The sequence below is a fragment of the Hippichthys cyanospilos genome, chromosome 3 (genome assembly GCF_059441005.1).
Source record: "Hippichthys cyanospilos isolate Australia breed blue-spotted pipefish chromosome 3, RoL_Hcya_1.0, whole genome shotgun sequence".
NCBI lineage: Eukaryota > Metazoa > Chordata > Actinopteri > Syngnathiformes > Syngnathidae > Hippichthys > Hippichthys cyanospilos.
In genome coordinates this window covers 10,018,589-10,040,815 of record NC_142371.1, presented here as the reverse complement: position 1 = coordinate 10,040,815, position 22,227 = coordinate 10,018,589, and the positions used below count along the sequence as shown (strand labels likewise).

General features: G+C 37.9%; 1 protein-coding gene across 1 annotated transcript in view; it reads left to right on the top strand.

Moving 5' to 3' along the window:
- Positions 1-22,227, top strand: part of zfpm2a (zinc finger protein, FOG family member 2a) — a 136,415-nt gene that overhangs the window by 985 nt on the left and 113,203 nt on the right. The gene's annotated exons all lie outside the window — the stretch shown is intronic.

The following is a 22,227-nucleotide window of genomic DNA, read 5'->3' as shown; positions in this document are numbered from 1 at the left end:
GTATGACTACTACTTGAGACACATATTAAAAATATAAGTAAAAGGCATTGTTTACACAACAATTTTTTTCATTTATTAAAATTTTATTTGGTAGAATGTCAATGCTCTGGAAGTCGAAATGTTAATTGCAAGACAATAAGTGTGTTTAGTTGATTACCTTGTAAACTATTGTTTTAAAATTCAGTTTTTATTGTGTGTGTAGAAGCATGAACCTCCTGTCCTGCACTTTAAAATTATTACTTAAAAATGGTCTTCTGTGATTAATTTTAAAAATCTAATATAATGTTGACCTAAATAAAATGGAGTATTTAAACCGTCACACATACTGACGCATCAGCATAGATTATTAGACATTATTAAATACAGCTGACATATATTTTCAGTAAGGAGGTTTGGTGTCAGTGTTTCAGCAGTTCATTGCTGCAGGAGGTTGACACACATGGGACTGTAATTGGGTATCACAATATAAAAATTCCATGACTTATAACGATGGAATAACTATACATTTGCTTCTTCACAAAAAAAAGAAAAAAAGAGATGGACTTAAGACACTTATTTCCTTCACGTGTGTGTTAACATATAATTGCATACACTGCATGCTCAATTTCATCTATCCATGATGATACATATCATGATATTAAAATGCTTTTAATAACTTTTGCATCACAAAACTGAGCCTCAGAGGACTTGTGTGCCATTTTTAATTACAAAATATATGTGTTTGTCCTTTCGATTAAATGTGCTGTATTTTAATTAATTAGGCCTTGATTTAGATTTACATTTACACCTAAATTGTAATTGGTTAGCACTTTGACTACTCTGTCAATTTTGAACATATTCGTTGCATTTACGTATTTCCCATTCAAACCCCTTAACTCGCTTTAACTCTTTCCTCATGCCTAGAAATAACACATTAAAAACACAGAGCCTTCCAAAAATTCAAAATTTCACTCGCAATTATATCATCATCAACAAAGAAAAAACAAAAGTTTTTGGGAAAAGGTTAAATTAAAGGAAGGCAAATATATATTAATGACATTTTTGTTTTTAAACCTGTATATTTTGCTAGGAAAAGCCACAAGACAATTAATAAACTCCAATGCACCAGTGTGTGACCTGACGGAGCTACTCGTCTTTAAGCCAATCCAATTGCAGCATCCAATCGTTGTTGTCAAGTGAAGGAAGTCTAACATTTGTGTTCCAGCATTGTGACCCGGCCGTGTGTGAATTAATATGTCATGTGTAAGATCATGTTAATGTGCAGCCGGTGTGCGGCTGTATAATCAAGCTCTAGTTGCCACCAGAAAGGTCACGAGGAGCCTAGATCCTCTCTCTCACTCCGGGAACTCTGGGGAAAAGCCGCTGCATAGAAAGTCAGCGGAGACAGTCATTCTAAAGGACAAAAAGGTTGTTGGGCGCAGTGCCCCCACCACCAGCACTGCCACCCCCACCCTCCTGCATACATTGGACTGTTATCTGAAATTGTGATTTATGCAGTATTTTAATATTTTGCTTATTCTTTCCCCTTGGGTGCTCTCTGAGCGGCGATAAAAAAGGCAATGCTGAAAGAGCACCATTAATTTGCTCCGATGACTGAGGAGATAAGGGCAGATAATGGGAAAGATAAGCGGGGGAAGATATACCATCAGAAACCCGATTATTACCATTAAAATTCCAGCCTAGCAATCTGCAGCTGCCTGATAATTCCTTCTCCGTTTCCAACACTTTGGATGATAAGGCAAAAAATAGTCACTCAGTACTCTTGATTAGGCTGCCTGGATATCCCGATAATACAGTGATAAATTATGTATTTCCCCCCTTGTTTTTTCAGTTCATATATATATATATATATATATATATATATTGGGTAATGGGGCTGTTTCTGTTTCATCCACACACTTTCCAAGAAAGCTAAAACCCATACACTTTTATTGTAATAGGGGTTTGATAGAAGACGGAGATAGTGGTGGAGGTGTTTTGTGTGGGAGCACATATCAATGTTATCAGCTCATCTCCCTGGCCCAGCTGCTCGCTGCTGTTGTTTTTAGCCTTATCACCTCATGCCAATATGCCAATAAATTGCCCAGATTGTTAGGCTGGCCGGTAGAACTGGACAGGAGTGATGAAAATATCGCCGATGCTCTGCGGATTGCGATTAGCTGCTGTAATGTGATGTGTGAATGCCACCAAGTTCTCCATATCCTCGCTTCTGGCCCCCACCCTTTCCTCCAACTCTCTCTCCCTTCCTTCAGCAGCTGCTGGTGTCCATACCTTTATTGGAACTGAGAAGAGAACATTTTGATGCTTAATAGGAAGGAAAGATATGAACAGGCTGAAATGAAACCAGGCCCCTCGGAGTAATTTTTCTGTAAAATTGCCCCCCAAAGTTTCACGACATAAAGTGGAATCTGGATGATGTAGGGGGTGTGCTCTCGCCAGTGTTTATGGGAACATATTGAAGCGGCCTTCTGAGGCCATGCGCCGACACCTAATGTCAAATGTGCTTATTAAACTGACTTAGTGTTTTAGCCTTAACTGTTGTCATCTTTATATGGTCCCCCTTGAAAATTTGTGCAGCTTCTTTTTGTCTTTTTACCTCACATTATCCAATCTGAATGAAGTAGCAAGCTATTGTGATTACTGCTCTTCAACTGTACACTTGTACAACACCCACATTTCCCTAGGATTAAAATGATGCCGTACAGTCTTTATGCTTAATCTACTCTTGTGATAGTGATCTCGCAAACAGAAAGATAATCTACTGCAGTGTGCAATCACGGATGTGGTTATTATTTTTGCGCATAGTAAACCAGGGAAACGTTTTAAAAAAGGTGATGTTGATTTTCAAGATCACAAACAATATTTTAAAGGAAAAATAAGTGGAGGTTTTTGCTGTTTGCATGGCACGATAAATTCCTAATTAACTTGTATTCTCTGTATAAACATGCATTTTCCCTCATTTCCATAGTCCTTGTGGTTTGAAGCAAAATTAGATTCAAACATATACGAATATTTGTTTTTTTTCTCCGTTAATCTGTGCAGCCTTTGCATATGGCCACTTACAGAATGCCAGCAAACCGTTATCACATGAAGTGACATTTCTATCTTTGAGAGGCATTTATCAGCGGCAGATTACAGTAGTAATGGATAAGCATATACTGAATTGTCTGCCAACATCCTGTGTGTGCGTGTGTGTGTGTGTGTGCTTGTGTATACATTAGCACATCTACTGTACAATATGGCAAGCATGTGCCTTTTTGTTCTTCAGGGCTGTGAGTTGTGGCGAACTATTTATTTTCTGGAACTTGAAGAGAAACCATATTTTCACAACTAAGCACAGTGTTCTTTTGGAGACTGCCGTGTACAGCAAGCGTCGTATCGTACCTCTCACCCATGCCCACAAACACTGGCAACTGCAACTGTCACATGTTTCGGGGGTGGGTGGGAAATCGAAAAATGTCCATGTGTCTGCCTCGCTTTATGTTTCAGGATCTGTGTTTCATTAGGTGACAGTCATTTTGCGTCTCCCGTTTTTCTTTCTGTTGCTTTGTTTCCGAAGTAGAATGGTTGCTGAATGGCACCTTTTACGCTAACATCTGTTCCTTGACAATAACAGCATGTGTTGTTTCCTTGACTTGTAATGAAGGATGCCCAACTACCTCACTACTTTGATAGCAAAACAACATATATATATATATATATATATATATATATATATATATATATATATATATATATATATATATATATATATATTAAGAATGTGAAAGAACTGATTTTAACTGCTGTTAGCTGAAGCTATAGGGACAAGATGAACAGCAATTGTTGTTTCCTTTGTTCAAAAAAGCCAAGTGTCATGTTGGACAGGCTCGTGCTTTGTCGCCGACGGAATACCAGTGCCTAAAGCTGTCCTCCGTGGCCCTGCAGCCTGCAAAGCCCAGACCGTGATATGATATGTGGGCAGGGTTGCAACCAAAGTGCAGGTCACTTCCTCACACAGTTTCCTCTTTATCATCCTCTTTCCTGGATTCTTCTGTTAGTATTCCAATAACGGTTTTGCTCTGCTTATCATTATATGGGTTTTATTTTGGTAGAGTGTCGCTTTATAATTGTAGAACCCATGTTAATTTCATAAATATAATGGTATAAATAAATTGCATATACAATGTATTTTATCTGTAAATAATGGCTTCAAATGCTTCTATTGTCACTCGGAATTGCTTTTTGTTTTAATTTTCTGTGTAGCTTTCTGTTTATTCAAATTTGATATCAGGGATGCCTATTGAGCCCCTAGGTAACAATGACTTTGAGCCTGCTTTAAGTTAATAGCCTTGGCTCCTGCTTGTAGGGATCAATATTGGTAATAATTAATCACCATTATCAAGCACAGGATCTAGTTCCATTTGTTGTTACATCAGGAAAATATCAATAAAGAAGTGGACTCCCTGATTGTCATGGCAACTTCATCTCTAAGGTCAAAGAGAGTTTATCTTATCTTGCTGCTGAGAGTGGCAAACTGCTCAGGAATCTAGTTTAGACTCAAAGATCATTGATTTAGGCTTTCTTTTACCCCCACCTTGTTCCAGGACAGAAGGAGGGGTATGAGAGAAAAGCAACATTCTAATCACAACAGAGATGTAAGATTTAAATATTGATGTCCAAAGGCCATTACAAGTAAGGGGGGCCTCTGGTCTTGCTGTTGCTCAAGTACGTCCTTTTAAGACCCAGACAAAGCTTTGATTATCAGAGGTGTCACTGTGGAGTGTGCCTGTATAGCTGACAGTGTGGGAATGCATGAGGGATCAGTTTCCTCCAAACACAGCCACGGAATATTTAAAGTCCTACTCAGCACTTTACTTTGTTTACTGATTATGGTTACGGTTGTATAATCTATTATGATACAGAGTGAAAAAAGTCATTGTAGGAATAGTTTTGTTACTTCGTGAGCTATATATATATATATATATATATATATATATATATATATATATATATATATATATATATATATATATATATATATATATATATATTGTTTAACCAAAGCATCTTTATTGTTATTGCCAATCCAGAGTAAGTTGTTAGTTGGTAAAATAATAAAAAATGTGCAACAAATGTTTATAAAATTTTCAATTACATAAGAACATAGACAATGCAGTATGTTCAAACGGAAATCATTTTGCAAATATCTAAAAGGACATTCAATACCACTTCTTTTCAGACTGATACCAGTACGAGTACTCGTTTCTTGAGTAGTCACCAATGCAGACACCAATTACTGATTGCATTAAGAACATTTTTACACACAAAATCCCCCGTACAAAAAAAAGAAAGCTATATTTTCCTCAAAATGTTCATGACCTTATTGGAAATATTCTGCTCTTCAAATTTGTAATCTCTAGTTTAATTTTTATTGTGTGCCAAATTAACTTGTCCAGATTAGACTCCACTCCAGTATTTTGACGTTTGTCTCACAGTTCCCCTATCAAGAAATCTAATCAAACATACGGTTACTTCTATTTGAAAAGAAATGGAAGCTGTCTGTTGGAAGAACTACAAAACATGTATGTTCACTTTGTTACAGGTTTTGGTGTCATTATCATCTGTCTCAATGCGCTTCATATGTAACTGCATGCAAAGTAGTCTGCTTCATGAAGCAGTGTGCTTCATTCTAAGCCATTTAGGTAAAATAGCAGACCGGCGTGCTTGGATGTAGCTCATCATGCTGCAGAATGTTCCTTAGGGTTGGAGCAGGGGCAATGCCTGCTTTTTTTCATCCTCTTCTTGCCTCCGGGACACAATTGCCTCATTTAACATTCTCTCGCCCAGCCAAGAGAGGAAATAGCTAGGCTGAGAAGAGAGGCTGCCACACATCATGAATTCTTCTTTCATTTAACTAGCACTGTTCCTTTCACCTTGGTGATGCACATAGATTAGGAATGAAGCCAATGCACAATTAAGGGGTTGAGGGCTGTTGCAGTTATTTTAATGCTACCAAATGGGTCTGATGTTTTGTATTTCATATATATATATATATATATATATATATATATATATATATATATATATATATATATATATATATATATATATATATATATATATATATATATATATATATATATATTGGTTTATCAAGCTTCTCTATAGGCCACTATTGTTTTGCACCTGCATGTGATGTGTGTTTTTGACATTGTCAGGAAATGTAAGGCAGTATTCCACTATACATATTCAGAAGTAAGTCTACTCAGTGTGTGCAAATAGGCAATTTCAATGAATTGTGTTTGACTGATTTCAGTCAACAGTGGCCAATACATCACTACATATTTTTTAACGCAATTTTGGATGATGAGAAAAAAATAACTCACTTAATACGTTAAGTCACAGTACAGTGTAATTGACACGAATTGCATTTTTATCCAAATTGTCATGAAGGGTGTAATTTAGTGAACACCATTTCCAAAGAAGGGTAGTAGCTTTCACATCAGTGACACCCTGATAGCTGTTTGGACCAAATATGCGGCTTGGAAGGAATTACTGTTGATGTTTTATTTTTTTCCTATTTTGCTTTTTTTGTAGGGTGGGGTTGGGGTAGGTGGGGGGTGTAAGAGCGCATTGCAGAACTTTACATTTGATTAAAAAGCACCAAGCTCTCAGGATAGTTAAGGCATAGGTGGCAACAGAGGATTAAGGCAACAAGCCTTTCACTTCAATTTGTACATCAGCATTTTCTGCCAGACGAATGGCATAAAACGCAGAGCATCTTAAGGGTTCAGTGGAAAATGACTAATGACAAGGCTTTGTAAATAGATAAACAATTTATGTCAAATATGCTTAAAATATAAAACAAACTTCAAAACATGTTAATACTTTGAAAAAAGCTGCGTTTTGATTTTCACCATTTCAAAGCAACTAAAGCTGTTGACTGCGCAGCTTACGCTTCATGAGATCGGTGTCAAATCTTGCTGTATGTGATTTACGGAAAGCGCTGCAACATAAATAGTCGTAATGCAATGCAGGTCTAATCAAAACTGTTGATTATATTTTCTCTGACTTATGAAAATCAGATAAGACAAAACTGTGTGACTGTGTGACAAAAAAAAGTGACATGATGCAAAGTGCACATCTGCTTCTTATTATATCAAAGCAGGTCATGCTAAGTGGCTAAGTGAGTAGAAATCCAGGGAGAAAAGCAGTTCACTATTATTTCAGAATTAGCCTATATTCTTTGTGCATTTCAGAGAATGCTTATCTAGTAATTACTGAAGACTGTTGACACCGAGCAAGTGTAAGCCAGCTAAAACGGCATTTTGTTTCATGGTATCAGATTGGATTTTTATCTAAGCTTCATGCATTCCTGAAAACCAAGGATAACAGGATCAAACCCGCAATTTTTAGAATGACAGCGGAATTAAGTGGCAGATATTGAAAAGCTACAATCATCAGACATGCCGCTTAGTCCAGGAAGTGACTGTGAATCTCCGAGACATACATTTGGCCATAATCAGGTTTTTTTTTTTCTTTTCTTTTTTTTCCCCAAGCTTCAGAAACAGGGTCAGTTGATAATCTTGAGAAAAACAGGAGGAAAAAAAGCCTTCTCTGATAGACGAGGAGAAAATCTGATTGATTGATGTCCGCCGGCTTTGCCATCATCACAAGCCAGTTGACAGTTAGTTTGGGATCAGATGATTTCACTCTCAAGATTGGGGTTGAGGAGAAGCTAGGCAAATATGAAGGACACAAAGGTCAATGGCTTCTCTCCTCTCTGTATCTATCTCTCGCTGGCAATAGCTGGCTTTGACAAACTGTAATATGTTGGCGAGCTTTGTGGCGGCGGGACACATGGTCATAGTTTGTACGGTAATATCCGTTTGCAGTAATCTCACAGAGAATGATTGAAAGTGGTGGAGGAATCTGGTACCCGCAGAGAGCCGTTGACATCATCAGCTGCAGTCGACTGGCAGATGTCTCTTGACTTGTTTGAACTGAATATTCCCGGGGGAAGAACTAAGTTAAACAACAGCTTTGACGTGAAGCGATCTGTTATTGTAAGCAGAATCTGATAAGACAGAACCCCCATAATATGTGTTTGTAGAGCAAAAAGGAAAAATCTGCAATGAGTGGTGTTCTTTAGTTTTGGAGAAAGAGCAGCTTCGAATTATGACAAAAGATGATTGGATGCACATTGGAAATAAACACAAGTATTTCTTGGTTGCCTCTTACCCTGTGTGTCTCCGCTCCATGCAACATTTGGTCTTTTGTAACTGTTTAGATCATTTTTGAAAGGTTTTAAGTGGAGCCTTATGTGCCATCGGTGTTGCCTGATATTTAATAGAAAGGGCTGGCCCCCGCTGAGGGTCCGTGGACGTAAGTGACACATCCATTAGCTTTGTGCTTTCAACATCAAGGTCTCACTCGTAATGAAGCGGCTGTGCAAATTGAAGTCAAATTCAACAAATGTGAATCTTCTTTTAATCAAGTTTTCATTGTGCAAAATGTAGTCTCCATTGAGAGCCACGAGCCAAACAATACAAATCATAATCTTAGCATCCCAATGGAACTGGACATCATTTATGTGAGGAGACAACAACTCTTTGTTTGTTTGAAGTGGTTGAGATGACAACGCTCTTGTCAAAGACTCAGGGTGAATAAAATGGGTTTGTAATTACCATCATTATCTCTTATATGTTTTCAACTAATGATGTCCATTAAATGCTTGAGGCTTCATTTAGAGACTGGCTCGCCGTAGGTTGGCTTAGGCTCATAATACGGCATGTTACATTACACTGTGCACAACTAATGAACTTCTTTCATCAAAGATGCTTATCATACAGTCCCTCTTAGGGGAAAAGCCAATATACTTCAGCCTTTTGTTACAGTTGGATTACAACAATTCTTATAGTTCTCACTTATCTTTCAAATTTTCCCTACATGTGATAGTAACCCAATTGGCTTCATGTCCAAACAGGAATGGCGCTCTAATCTAGACCGCCGCTCAGACGCCTTCATGTAAAACATCTCATTTTGTAGCTCAGCCTGGTCGCTGTCTTATCGTTACACAATTCACTGAACTCTCTGTGATTTTCTTTGTGGCAATTTATTTAAATTCCCTCATGTTTATATATTTCCTGACTTCTTTCATTCATAATGATTGCCTTTCATAAGTTCAAAGACTCATCTTCTCAGACTTTTGGTAACTTTACAGATATGAAGTCACAGTGGGGAAGTCACAGAGAAAAGCTGCTTTGTGGGAGCGTTAGTATGCTTGACGCCCATCACTGGGCTCGGACGCCATCCTGAGCTAACCTTGATATACAAGGCAGATTCAAGCGCTCTCGCCGTTTGCACCTCAGCAGGTACAGAGATCACGCTTGAATACGCGTAGGCTCTTCGGGCCGGCGCTAAAGCCTTCAGTCGCGTATGCGGCTTGGCTCCCATGGCTGCTTTGGTCTTTGTCCATCACCTATCAGCATATCAACAGTGTCTCTGAAGCCCGCTTGTATAATGCACCATTTATGGCTTTGTGGATCGAGATGGCGGTTGGGCGGTGGAATAGCTCCAGGCCTTTCCCTCAGTGAGTGGATTAACGGCGGCCCGCTTTAGTGCACTCTGCCACGGTGTGAAATCGGCCTCGCTTCGGCGCCGGTGCCGCAGTTTCCTCTCTCTCCCTTTTTTTCTTTCTGTCTCCTCTTCTCTCGCTGTTTCCTCACCTCCATGCAAAGCCTCTCACCGCCATCTGTGAAATGTGGAAACTCTGTGTCTAAGTTGAGTTCAGATCCCATCCCCGCCACCAAGATGAAGCCAGGAAGCAAATGGGTAGCCAGTCGGTAAAGGGGGGTTGCAGAGGAGAGGGTGGGAGAGAGCGCAAGAGATGAAGCAGGGGAGGGGGGGCGATGAGCTCACTGATGTTGTGCCGCGTGTGCAGGAACCCTGCCTGTTCTCCGCGGGCGAGTTGGAGGCGGGTCCAGGCCTGGGTGCCGGCCGAGAGATCTCTGGTTCCTGCGAGCAGGTCCAAATCCCCCCTCTGTGTGTGTCTGTGTCGATGCGAGGCAGTGGCACAGCTCCCCTGAGCCCCTGCCCAGTCCTTTGAAGATAAGATGGTGATACAGAGCCCCTTTCGGTACGTTGCTAACTGATGGTCTTTGTGTGACATGCCTCTCTCCACTGGAGCCTGCAGCTAAAACACCTATGGTCTTGACTGAAATGAATTGCCTGTACGGCCCCAAGTCAAATTTGATTATAAGAGGGCATCTAAATGACTTAGGATGTTTGTTTTTTTTCCTTGTTATTTAATGATGATCCGACAATATCTACTGTCATTATTTGTTATCATTCAAATTTCTACAAAACTTTCATCTTACACTTGCTGATTACTGTCACTACACTAAATTGGGCTTTGGAATGCTTTGGTATGGGGTTTGGCAGCCATGTTGGGACCTTAGACTAGCCATTGTGAATGTCAACACGGTTCTGGAGTCAAGGACATTAAAATGTCATTAAGGGCAGAGGACTTACAGTACATGGAAAATTTGGACTAATAGGCAATATTAGTATATAGAAGATATAATATATAGAAGATTCTGTACAAATTAATCTCATTTAAAATCATTGCATCAGGGTTCAATGTTTTTCCATAAAGCACAGTCTAAATGAACAGGTCTATTATTGAGAATTACCATATATCAAGGAGACTATTAAGGCGCACTGAGTTATAAGATGCACTGTTATTTTTAAGTGCAGCTAATTGTCAGAAAATATTACTGATAACCAGTAATATTTCAATTTATTTTTTGTAGTTATTTCCTGAGGAGAAAATGTCAAAATCATGAGACTGCTTTAATGAACTCAACATTTCTTCCACCTTTTTTTTTTTTTTTAAATCCTTTGTGGTTTTGGGGTTATGATTAATGCATCATATCTTGTGATTGTGCTGCATTATGGTGGCTCGGAAAGCTGAGTAGTGGTCCAAGCAACACATCATCCTTTCATAGACAATGCGGATCTCTGTGGCTCAATAGGGATGGGGCGTTGATTGCTTTTTGATACCTCTCCAACATGGATGAGGTCCTGCATACATCAGTTAATTAGCATGTACTTACAGTGTGTGACAGACCTGACAGACCCCACACTTTTCATCAGATTCTCAGTCCAAGTGCTCTTACCTCACTCACTAAAGCCTTTATCAAATGCTTGACAAGAAAAGCTATACTGAAAGAAAAGCTAAACTGAATGGTGTGTGTGTGTGCGCGCGCGTGTGCGTGTGTGCGCATGCGTGTGTGCTTGCATGCATGTGTGCGTGTGTTACGTGACCGCAAATCATAACTAGACAAAGGCAAGCAGCCTAGTCTTGTTTGTGTTCTTTTGGGGTATTTGTGGCAGCACTCTGATTGCACTTAGTTACTCTCCCACTCAAGTACTTGAGTTGTAGCATGTATACAGTCCGCTGTGGTTGACCATATTTGCAGTGCATTTTGTGATACAACCATGCGTCGGTTCGGGAACAGTTCAGTTCAAAATGCTGGTAGCAGTTCAGATAACTTTGTCATGGACGTAGTTAATGTTGGCCCTTTTACTAGGAGCTCTTAATGGATGGCACAGTAGCGTGCAAGTTGCCGCAGTTAATTAGGCCACACAAATGACTGAGTAGTATCATTCTGTGCACCTCAGTGATAATGTGGATGTAAAGCATCACATTAGGACTAGCAATGCTTCACTGGCATTTTGGATTGTGGGGCATTAAAGTAAGTCATACTTTGTACGCTCCAAACACATAGGCATGGCAAACACATAACAGTTGCACTGAACTGTGGAAGCTACTGTAGAATCACTATATATTTCATAATGGTATCCTGTTAACACCAATGTTTTGTGGGGAACAAGACACTGTGATCTGCTCCTTAGAATAAAGTGATGGTGTTGTAGTAGAACAGGCGTCTAAATACTTTTTCTCCAGGTAATCTTGACTTGGATCTTAACTCCAATAAAGTGTTTTTTTTTTCGTTCTTTTTTTTCCTGTGAGCATAAGGCCGATTTGAGCAGGAACACTCCACTCCGTATTTCTGTGGTCATACTTTATTGAATATCATTTCAGATAAGCACTATAATCCTTTGGTGGGGGAGTGATGTATATTGACCAGCTCAGTGGTGGTGATACAGTGCATGTCTCAGATGTGGAAATGGTAAATAGTGATTTTTGTCACTCCCACAATCATGTAACAAGTAATATTGAGAGCATCCCTTTTTGGTGTCAGCCGTTATTGACTCTAGTATTTAAAATATCACTGTCAAAGATGACCTTGTCGTTTCGTTTTGTCACCTGAATACTGCAAGTGTCAACATACTGCACCAAGATAAAAAAAATAATCCAGCATTTAGTCACATTGTGGTAAAATATATTTGTATAACTGTACAAGGAATATTTTGGGAGTGAAATGGGAAGGAAACCAGTACACCCAGAAAATAAGCTAGCATGCATACATGAACATTCAAAATCTGCACTGGACGACCGAAATAATGGGGCAGATTTGTTCATCACTCGGCTGCCACATTTTGTTTTATTCCTTTCAAAAATATTTACTATGGGTACAAGTCAAATCAAATGCCTGTTCCAACAAGTGATGAAGTGGGTCTATGAGGTCAATACCACCTCTTCAGGATTTCCTCCTTCAGTTGAGAGGAGCCTTCTCTGCTTTATAATGGTTAAGTTCATCAGGATCTCCTCTATGTTGACTGACTAGGGGTCGGCAACCGCATGTGACTCTTTTGCGCCGCCCTTCTGCCTCCCTGGAGCTTTTTCAAGAATGGTTGAAAACGGAAAATGATGGTGGGGACTATATTTTTTGTTTTAATATAGTTTACAAGAAGACCACAAACATGGTGCAAAAATGAGCAAAATAAATATTACGTTTCAACATTTCTATCAACCAGTGGTGGTCCATGCATTTCACACTCTCAGGCCCTCAGTGATTCAACCCATCATGTGCACATGTATGCATTACTTGGCTGCACAGGCTATTTTCCGGAACATTTAAACATCAATAAACCCCAATCAGCAATTAAAACTTATATGTGGTACTGCCAAAACTGAAAATCATGATAATTTTAAATTATATGTCCCCGAAGTTTTATGAAGTCCACCAAGTGTCATATCGGCGTGACATGTTGGTTACGGGTATGGGAAGCTGGATCCAAAATGCAACGAGGCAGGAAATGAGATGAGCTCAACAAAAAAAATTATTACTCGCAGAAACTGGGTGAAACACGAAAAAAAGCCTGTCAAAAGCAACAACAGAAATAAAAAAACAAAACCAAACTCACAGAGGGAACAACAACAGCGAAACAGGGAATTTGCGGAACTGGCACAAGTGCTGCAGACGGCAAAAACAACGAAGTTAAATATAGACACTAGACAACGAACCTCACTGGTACTTTAAAGGACAAAAATTACGTACACACGAAACAGCCGGAAGGAACGAGAGGCGGTATGGAGGAGACACTTGAGCTGGAACACGCTCATAAAAGGTGACACAAATTACGCTAACGACAGACACCAGTGAAAAACAACATGAACTCAAATAACAAATAACTAAAACTCTACAAAATAAACCCACAACAGGAAAAACCCAGACAGAATGTGACACCAAAAGCAGGCCAGCTTTAATAAGATTGTATGCTAAATTACAAATTGCACTTTAATTTGAGAACATCATTTTATTTCTTTTTCCACTAATTGAATATGAATGAAATAAAGACGAAAACATATTAAAAATGAAAAAATAAATAAATCAAATGCTTGACTCACTCAAACTTTTGTCCAGCACTTATTTCAACACAAAATCCATTCTTCATTCTTTCCTCAGAAAGACTTCAAAGACTTGCTTGTAGAGTTTCTGCGTTTCATTTCCAGTAATAAATCCTTTTGTATTGGCATGGATGCCAATGCTGGAAGTCCCATCGGTCCAATTTCTGTTTTGCTCTTCTTCAGCCGGGTTAAAAAAAAAAATAGGCAAGTAGATTTGAATTTTCTGCTAAATGTCCGCAGGTCTGGCTTCTACATACGCTCTATGGTTGCTCAACCATGAGCTAATGGTTATCTCATGGTTGAGCAACATGTTTTTTTTTCTTTTATTTTTTTTTTATAAATAACTTTATTTAACTACTTCCAGCGTTAAACATGGTGGCTCAATATAGCACTGCCTTCCTGCAGTGAGCATCAAGTCACGTCACGTTCAACGTGAGGTCTCTAGATGGCGATCTTATGACTCGATTGGCTACTACAGATGTCTCTTTGAGTATACGGGCCGCTCACATATCCAACTGCGCTTGCGCAGAAGCCCGCAATCGTTGATGCAAATGCCCTGGCTTCTGGTGAAGGCAGATTTCACACAGCCTGTGTGAATTGGCTAAAAATTCTAACATAAAACTAGAGCACTGCAAGGTGCTTAACCACATCGATAAAATATGACACGAAAAGAACAGAATATAGTAATACTAAATTTAAAATGAAATAACGTTTTTTATAGTTATTATAATTATTGTAGTTTATTATAGTTAAGATAACGTCAGGTTTTTTTAGGCCAGCAGAGAAAGCCTTTTTGGTCATAATGGTCCACCGCTGCTATCAACCAACATTAGCGTCATAGCCTGCGATGCACGTTTCTTTCAGCTTGGTAGGTTTGGTAGGTGTTTGTGTTGAGTTACGCCATATGCATTCAGAAGACCACTTTTTACATCTAATGGCATCTTAGATGGCATTGAGAACGGCACTCCAGATGCCTAGCAGCAAGCGGTGTTTATTTCGAAAAATGGCAGATGACGTTTGGAATGGCATTCGGAACGTCGGTCAATGTCAGAAAACCATCATGAAAGCATCAAAAAGTGGCATTCCAAATGCGTAAAGCATAACTCAAAACAAACTCGAATTTGCGTTATATGATGCCGCGGGCGCCGGCAAAAAAAAAAAAAAAGGCAGTTGTTTGAGATGTTTAATTTTATATTTTATGTGTTTATATATATGTTTGTTATTTGATACATGCGCCATGGTTCCCAAAGGGCAAAAGAGAAAGATAGGTGAGGAGAACAGAGCATTCAATCATTTGCTTTCATTGTTAATGTGGAAGGAATGCCTGTGTGTTTGCTATATAATGAGAAGTTGTCAACAAAAACACCCGATGTTGAGAATCTGTCCAGTGATGTCCGAAAACACAAGTCACATTAAATCGGTAAGAATACAATTCTGTCATAGGTATTTATTCAGTAACAAATTGTCTGGTTTCATAAAAGGGATTTTTGTCAGAATATATTTGGAATGATTCATAGGGATATTATTGTGTTTTGTTATTCTGGCCCGAGGATGGCGTTCTATTTTGTTGTTTTTTCGAATCCTCAAACTGGAAATGACCATAAAAATCAGATTTCTTTGTTCTATTTATATAATTTCATCAATACAACAAAACCTAATACATTAACATTGTAAAGGAAGTTAATCTTAAAGTACCATCGTACAACAGATCAGTCACGTGGTGTGTCATTCTCTCTGGGATGTATGTCTTGCCTACAGGGAAAATAAACACGTAATCGAGAAGGCTCATTTTGGTAGCCTACTTAGTCAATTCAATAGTCGGCTAATACAGCTAACATAGACACTTATGGCATGTGTTCCTCCCCATCATTAGGCTTATAGAGTGCTTTTAATTTTTTTGGCGGGTCCAGACGGATTGATTTTTTGCTTCAATATGACTCTTTCAACATTGACATGACTTGCACTTGACTCTCACAACACTGAGAAGTTATTTTTGAGCTTGAAACAAAACCTAACCGGTTTACGTTCTCCCAGTTAAGTATGGGTCATTTATCCACAGTATCGATATACATAGACTAAGTGGTTTGAAATCTTTGAGTATAATGTGTTTTTTTGTTGTTGTTGTTGTTGTCTTTTTTAATGTTATATGCCTCACTTAAAGTCACTACTGATACTGGTTTATTATTGCACTCAATTAGATCTTCCAAATTTCCAAGAAATATTGAAACTGCCATATACTTGGGAGTGCAGAAGTGTAAACAGTCTAAATAGGCAGTAAGCATACAAACATGAACCCAGGAATAAATGGAAAAATACAAGAGCGTTAGAATACAGCAGCTACCATTAAGAGAGAAAGTGTTTTCAATGTTTCTCTCTGGCCACTCTTGCTTCCTCTTACATTCCACAAAAATGCATGCTAGTTGTATTGAATACTCTAAATTGTACTTAGGTGTGATAAGGTATTGGCGAGCTAGGAACACTCGTGAGAACAAATGGCTATAGAAAATGGATGGATGGATGGATGGATGGATGATGGATGGATGGATGGATGGATGGATGGATGGATGGATGGATGGATGGATGGGTGGTTTTCAATGTGAGCAACACTTTCTCCTCAATGTGTGTGCTGCATTCAGAGTCATGGTTTCATGAACTGAAAATCATACTCTACACAGTCTTGCTCAGCATTGCATAGACCTAAAGTAAACAGCAATATTTGGAATTAAGTATTCAGAGACGTTTGTGATATTTTGCGTTTTAAATGTGATTTGAATGAATAAATCACTTGCACATAAAGGAGCAAAGCATTCTGGGATGCCGGAAGTCGAATGGCATTCAAGTAACAATTAGGCACAAAGCAACCAATCTGCTTGGTTCTTAGCCAGGAAATGCAAGCTTGACACTTTTAAATTCCCTGAAAAAGGCATTATCTAGTAAATTAAGCTCAGAAAAAAAAATTAGTCATGTGGTCAAATATGATTCTTTTTTTTTTAATTCACGTAATTGACTGACTGCAGAGGTTTAAATCTTTTTGAAGCACAAATATGCAGTTTAGTGCAGCACAGATGAGTTTATTTTGACTTTTAAGCTTAACTACTTATTTATGTTGATTGACATGAAGACTGTAATCTTTAGCTTTCCTTTGTTTACGGCCAAGCTGTGGAGAGTACTGTTTAATGGTATTTTTTCAGAGGTTTGATTATTTTTTATTTTTTAATATGATAGTGGAGTTTTTATTTAGTTTGTGGAGAGGGGCGTTGATGACAGGGAGTGAGAGGCGGACCGACAATTGGCTGACAGAGCGTCAGACTAACTATTACAATTTTTGGCTTGACATAATGGAGGACTGACCATCACAGAAGGAGAGGCAAAGCACTAACAACTGGAGGAACAGCAAATATATGTAAGATGCCCCCACCTGGATATAAAATCTGCACAACTCATCTAATTTCCTTTTTTTTTTTTTTTTTTTTTTAATCTTTTGAGAAGTAAAGGAACAAACAGATTTTTTTTGTTACTGTGCGCACCTTGTTATAACTGGGGCGGTTTGCTGCTCAGACTTAACCAATCCCATTTAAATCACCTGCTTAGTTTTTGCCCACATTTATTGATCAAGTCAATGTATGATTATACTTGCAAAACAACCATAATCTTTGCGTGTGCGTGTGTGTGCGTGGAGTGTGTGTGTGTGTGTGTGTGTAGTACGGCCGAGCAGAATTCAGAATTATAATGATTGAATTTGAATTGACTTACACACCATATGTTGATTTGAATTCAATGCAATTAACAAAACAACATTGGTAAGTAAGAGACTTTTGACATATTATTTTCTTCCAAACAGAACTTTAATTTTGCATTGTAAATTTCTTTTAATTTCATGGTGTTTTCATTTTTTCATCCTGCAATTCAAATTTCAATTGTAATTCTGCTTTCCATTTTCTATCCCAATTCAAATTCAAGAATTGAAATGAGATGTGATCTAAAAACAATTGGGCTTTGTAGAGCTCTGGTGGGTGCATGTGTGCATATGTACATAAGAGATAGAGAAGTGCCGTCCATTTGACATTGTTTATGATCTGAAATAAAGCTAATGTTTGCTTTACAGCCATCAATAATATCTGCAACTTACCGCAAGGTGTTTTTTTTCTTTTCTTTTTTATCAAGTAAAAGCTTGTTTAGTGAAATGGAGTCAAATTTCAATCGTAGTTAAGCACGTCTAGTAGTTAAGGACGTCTTTCTGATAAGCCTAAATCAAACAGATAGCAATGAGTAATTATTGATGTTTGAATAAAATCTAGTTTATTGCAGCTGAGGGAACGTACAGATTCTCTTTAAAAGAAATACTTAAGTAAAAAGTATTTTTAAACTATTATGCAAGTACAATTTAACTACCCTAAATTCAATAAATACTAGGACTTGACACTACTTTATCATATAGTTACATCATCCACACAGAGCAGTGAAAATGTGAAAATATGCACGTGTAGTTGACGTTCCTGATAATAGGAAAGAAGTGCTATAAATAGAGCAAATCTCTACTAAGCGCTACTTCTGTTCAAGCTTGTCAGCGAATATGCCTTGTGTCACAAAGAAAGTGTCTGTGAAAGGTGTGTTTGGCATTGTTTGGGGGGGAGAAAAAAATGTGTTCAAGGTAAATAAAGTTTTTAAATTTCTATTCTTAGCAAATACATTCATCCGCTTATAACATGAAGGTTGTGGCTATTAATACAAGGCGGCCAATATATTGTATGCACAAATTAGTTATTTTTATGGATATACAGTATTTAGCTATTGCGGCTATTGCTTATCAAGTGCATTTTTTATTTTAGAATTCACGGCAAGTAAATGTGAAGCATTACTACCAGCTTCGGCACACCACTGATGGAATTCATCCACATTTGGTGGGTTGTTAAGTATCAAGCCTTGTGGAAAAGATAATTCCATAATTTGCATTGTATTTTATTTTATTGTTAGCAGACAGAATGCAGTATGAAAAGAATTACCCCAAATTTCTGGAGGTGATTTCTCTTTTTTTATAAAGTGACAGTGTTGCTGCTGAGTTAGTGCCCAGCATCCGACTTGTTTGAAATCAGCGCAAGTTGACAATATTTGCTCTGCACCAATTTCCACTCACCACGTCTTACTGCTGCGTATGAAAGCGGAACCGATGTGGAATCTCTATCATTGTTTTTCCTTGAAGAAATAGTTATAATTTGTCATGTGGTTTGTGAGTGCATTGACAATGTGGTTGTTGCAGTCTTGGTTGTGATGAGGAAAGTGATGGACAGGTGGAGGAGAGAGAGTGGCCACGCGTGATGGGGGTTGCCGTGAGCCAGATTGGGCCATTAGGAAATGGCAGACACCCTCAATTCAGAACTGCTGGGGTGCGAGCTCTCAAAAGCACCAACTGGGCCAGATTCAGCCGACCAACTCACTGGCAGTAGGAGAGAACAAGGGAAACAATGATATACAAACACCAACAGAATTCGAATCCAATCTAAGAATGTTTTTGCTCTGTTTCTTAAAATAATCATTTAAAAAAAAAATCTATCTACAGGAAATAATTAAGTCACATAAACTATTGACTTGTGCATTTCAGTATTACAGATCTAAAAACTTAGATGACCAGAATTAGTCTTGTGACGTTCACTAACGATTCAAGTGTTTTGGAAAACTCTTCACTGTGAACGATGACAACTGAGTCTTTATGAAGAGCTGTTCAATGATACGTATTCAGCCCACGTCATTAAAACTCATATTAAAGAAGAAAACAGTATTTCATATCCCGCCACTAAAACACTTAGAATATGACATGAATGGCAGTGTATCCTAGCATTTATTTTACGAGTAAACGGTTGATATTTTGAATTTGCAGAAGATGCAAAAAAAAAGAAAACAAATCTAAATACAACCCTTAGTCTTTTGAATGGGGCTATGTAGTGAATGCCTTTGGAATGAATGGCTCCCTTTAAAGAGCAAAAACATCCCATCACCAACCAGAATTGTCATTTCATTAACAATAGATTGAACCTCTCCAGAGTACTCAATGTATGAAATCAAAGAACATAACTCCAGATTGTTGTATAAAATACAGTAGTACATTATTTTTCTTGCTTCATTAACTTGACAAATTTAATTAACTAATTTGCAAACATTATTTATATAGTGAATGGATGAATTTACCAATACATATATCAGCATACAGTAAAGGAAGTTATCACATTTGTAATCATTTTACTTCTCCCTTCATTGATTGGTTAGTTGAAACCACAGTGTGTTGTAATGAGGAAAAAAAAAGACTGAATTGAAATTGACCTTCCACTTTCATTTAAATCAAAACATGAAATGACAGATGCACTGCTCATATAGACGATGTACATATTTCGTTCTATGCATTATACTTAAAGTATATCCTACTTTTCTTTCATGGTCTTTTTGCATCTGGCACAGAATGGCATCATCCAGAAAATTAATATGAAAGGTTCTTTTCGTTAGTAGAAGTGTGTTTTGAGGGAAGACCTGAGAGGGGGCTGCTGAGACCCAAGCGTTATCAGCACCAGAAACAGGTTGACTTCAGACTTCCAATGCAAGGTAAAGAAAGAAAGAGGGAAAATTGATGAGCGCTATAAAGCCAGTAGGGTAAATAATTAGCCAACTGCTCCTTAGAAACGTCTCATCATTTGCAGCGGCTAATAAATACCCCTTGCAGTTTATTTGTCAAAACACGCATGCAGAATTTTATATTTGCATGCAAAAAATCATTTAAGACAAACAGAAGGCAAACACAAGTGTCCTTTTTATTCACCATCAGAGTGTATTATTGTTACTTTTCAGCCATATTGAAGGATAGAAAATAACAAAACTGGGTCATTTTCCCCCAAACAGGTTGCTGCCAATCATTTAGTCAAAAAAAGGCATTATAAAATGAAATGTCGCTTTAGCTTTGCTGGCCTCAGTAACAAGCAATTGCAGACACAAAACACATTTTGACAAATTTCAAATGTATTGAATTTTTAAAACTATATTAAATTGGTTGAATTGTTGGCTTGTTTTGAAGAGTCATGCCTATTCTTACAATTTTATATAAAATAAAATGAAATCAACACTTAAAAAAATTATTAATACCCCAAATGATTTCACGGACCCCTGCAGTCAGGACACGGACCAACGAGGGTCCTCCGACCACTGTTTGAGAACCACTGCCTGAGAAAAGGAAAAACTGGACTCTGACTGGCTGCTGTCTTGCATATCATATTTCTAATTGCTCACAGCTGGTCATCATAATGTAACAATTACCTATCATGTAATCACAGGGCCCTATTTATATTTTTTGTATTATTTATGTATTGCATTGTATTAAAGTTGGGGGTATTTTGTCGCTGATCCATACGGTCTTTCAGAAAAATATTACTTTGTTTTTATATCTGTGTCTTTGTGCAGGTCAGTAACTGCTGGTTAGTGACCACTGATGTAAGAATGTACAGAATATCTAAATGAGAAGTTTTAAACTCCTGCATTCTTTTTTATCAATGTGTGCATACACATAAAAGTCTTGTTCCCCTTTAAGTAAAATTTTATTTATTTGTCGGGAAATACATCATGTTATTAAGTTTTAAATTTAGCCAAAAGGCATTACTGATTACTGACGTAGGCATGATTAGCGAATTGTAATTTTAAGACAGAGTCCAGGCTGTGATATGCTTTTCATGCAGAAATTAGTGATTGACTTGAACAACGTAATTTGTCGAGCGATCAAGCCTACGTTGTTTACCCTTTGGCTTTTGCAGCAGCCTAGCTTTACTCCTCAAGACTCCATTTTTATTGCCATCCTATCACAGCTCAATCAGCGATAACACACCACCATTAAAAATTCACATCCACTCGCTGATTAAAGATCCTAAGAAAATGCTTGTCAATTATACGGTCATTGTATTACAGTGTAAGATACAAGTCTCCAGCGATAGTGCTAGCTGCCATCAACCTGGTGCATTCAAAAGCAGTTGAAAATTTCTAACTCAGAATAATCAGAAAAAGGTTATCTATGCATTAAATGTTTTTTACCGCAAATATCAAAATCACGTGAGCCTTTTATCATATCGTATTATTTTTGTCTTTAAAAGCTAATATATCAAGAACAATAATGGGGTTGAATTTGAAATTTTACGTGCAATAAATTGACTGTCACTAAGATTTTTGGTACACATTCAAATAACAAGGCTTCTGCATAGTGATTGTTATGTGAAGGAATTAAAAAAAATGGAATCAAGTCGCAGTGGTCCACACCCTGTTTCTTTGGAAAAAAGGCACCTTCCTCACAAATCGAAATATTTTCAATTCATCATTCTGTATTGCGAAGCAGACTGTAGATCCTGACAATTCTTTTGCATCTATCTTGTAGCAGAAATCAATGCCAATCAAAAACATTT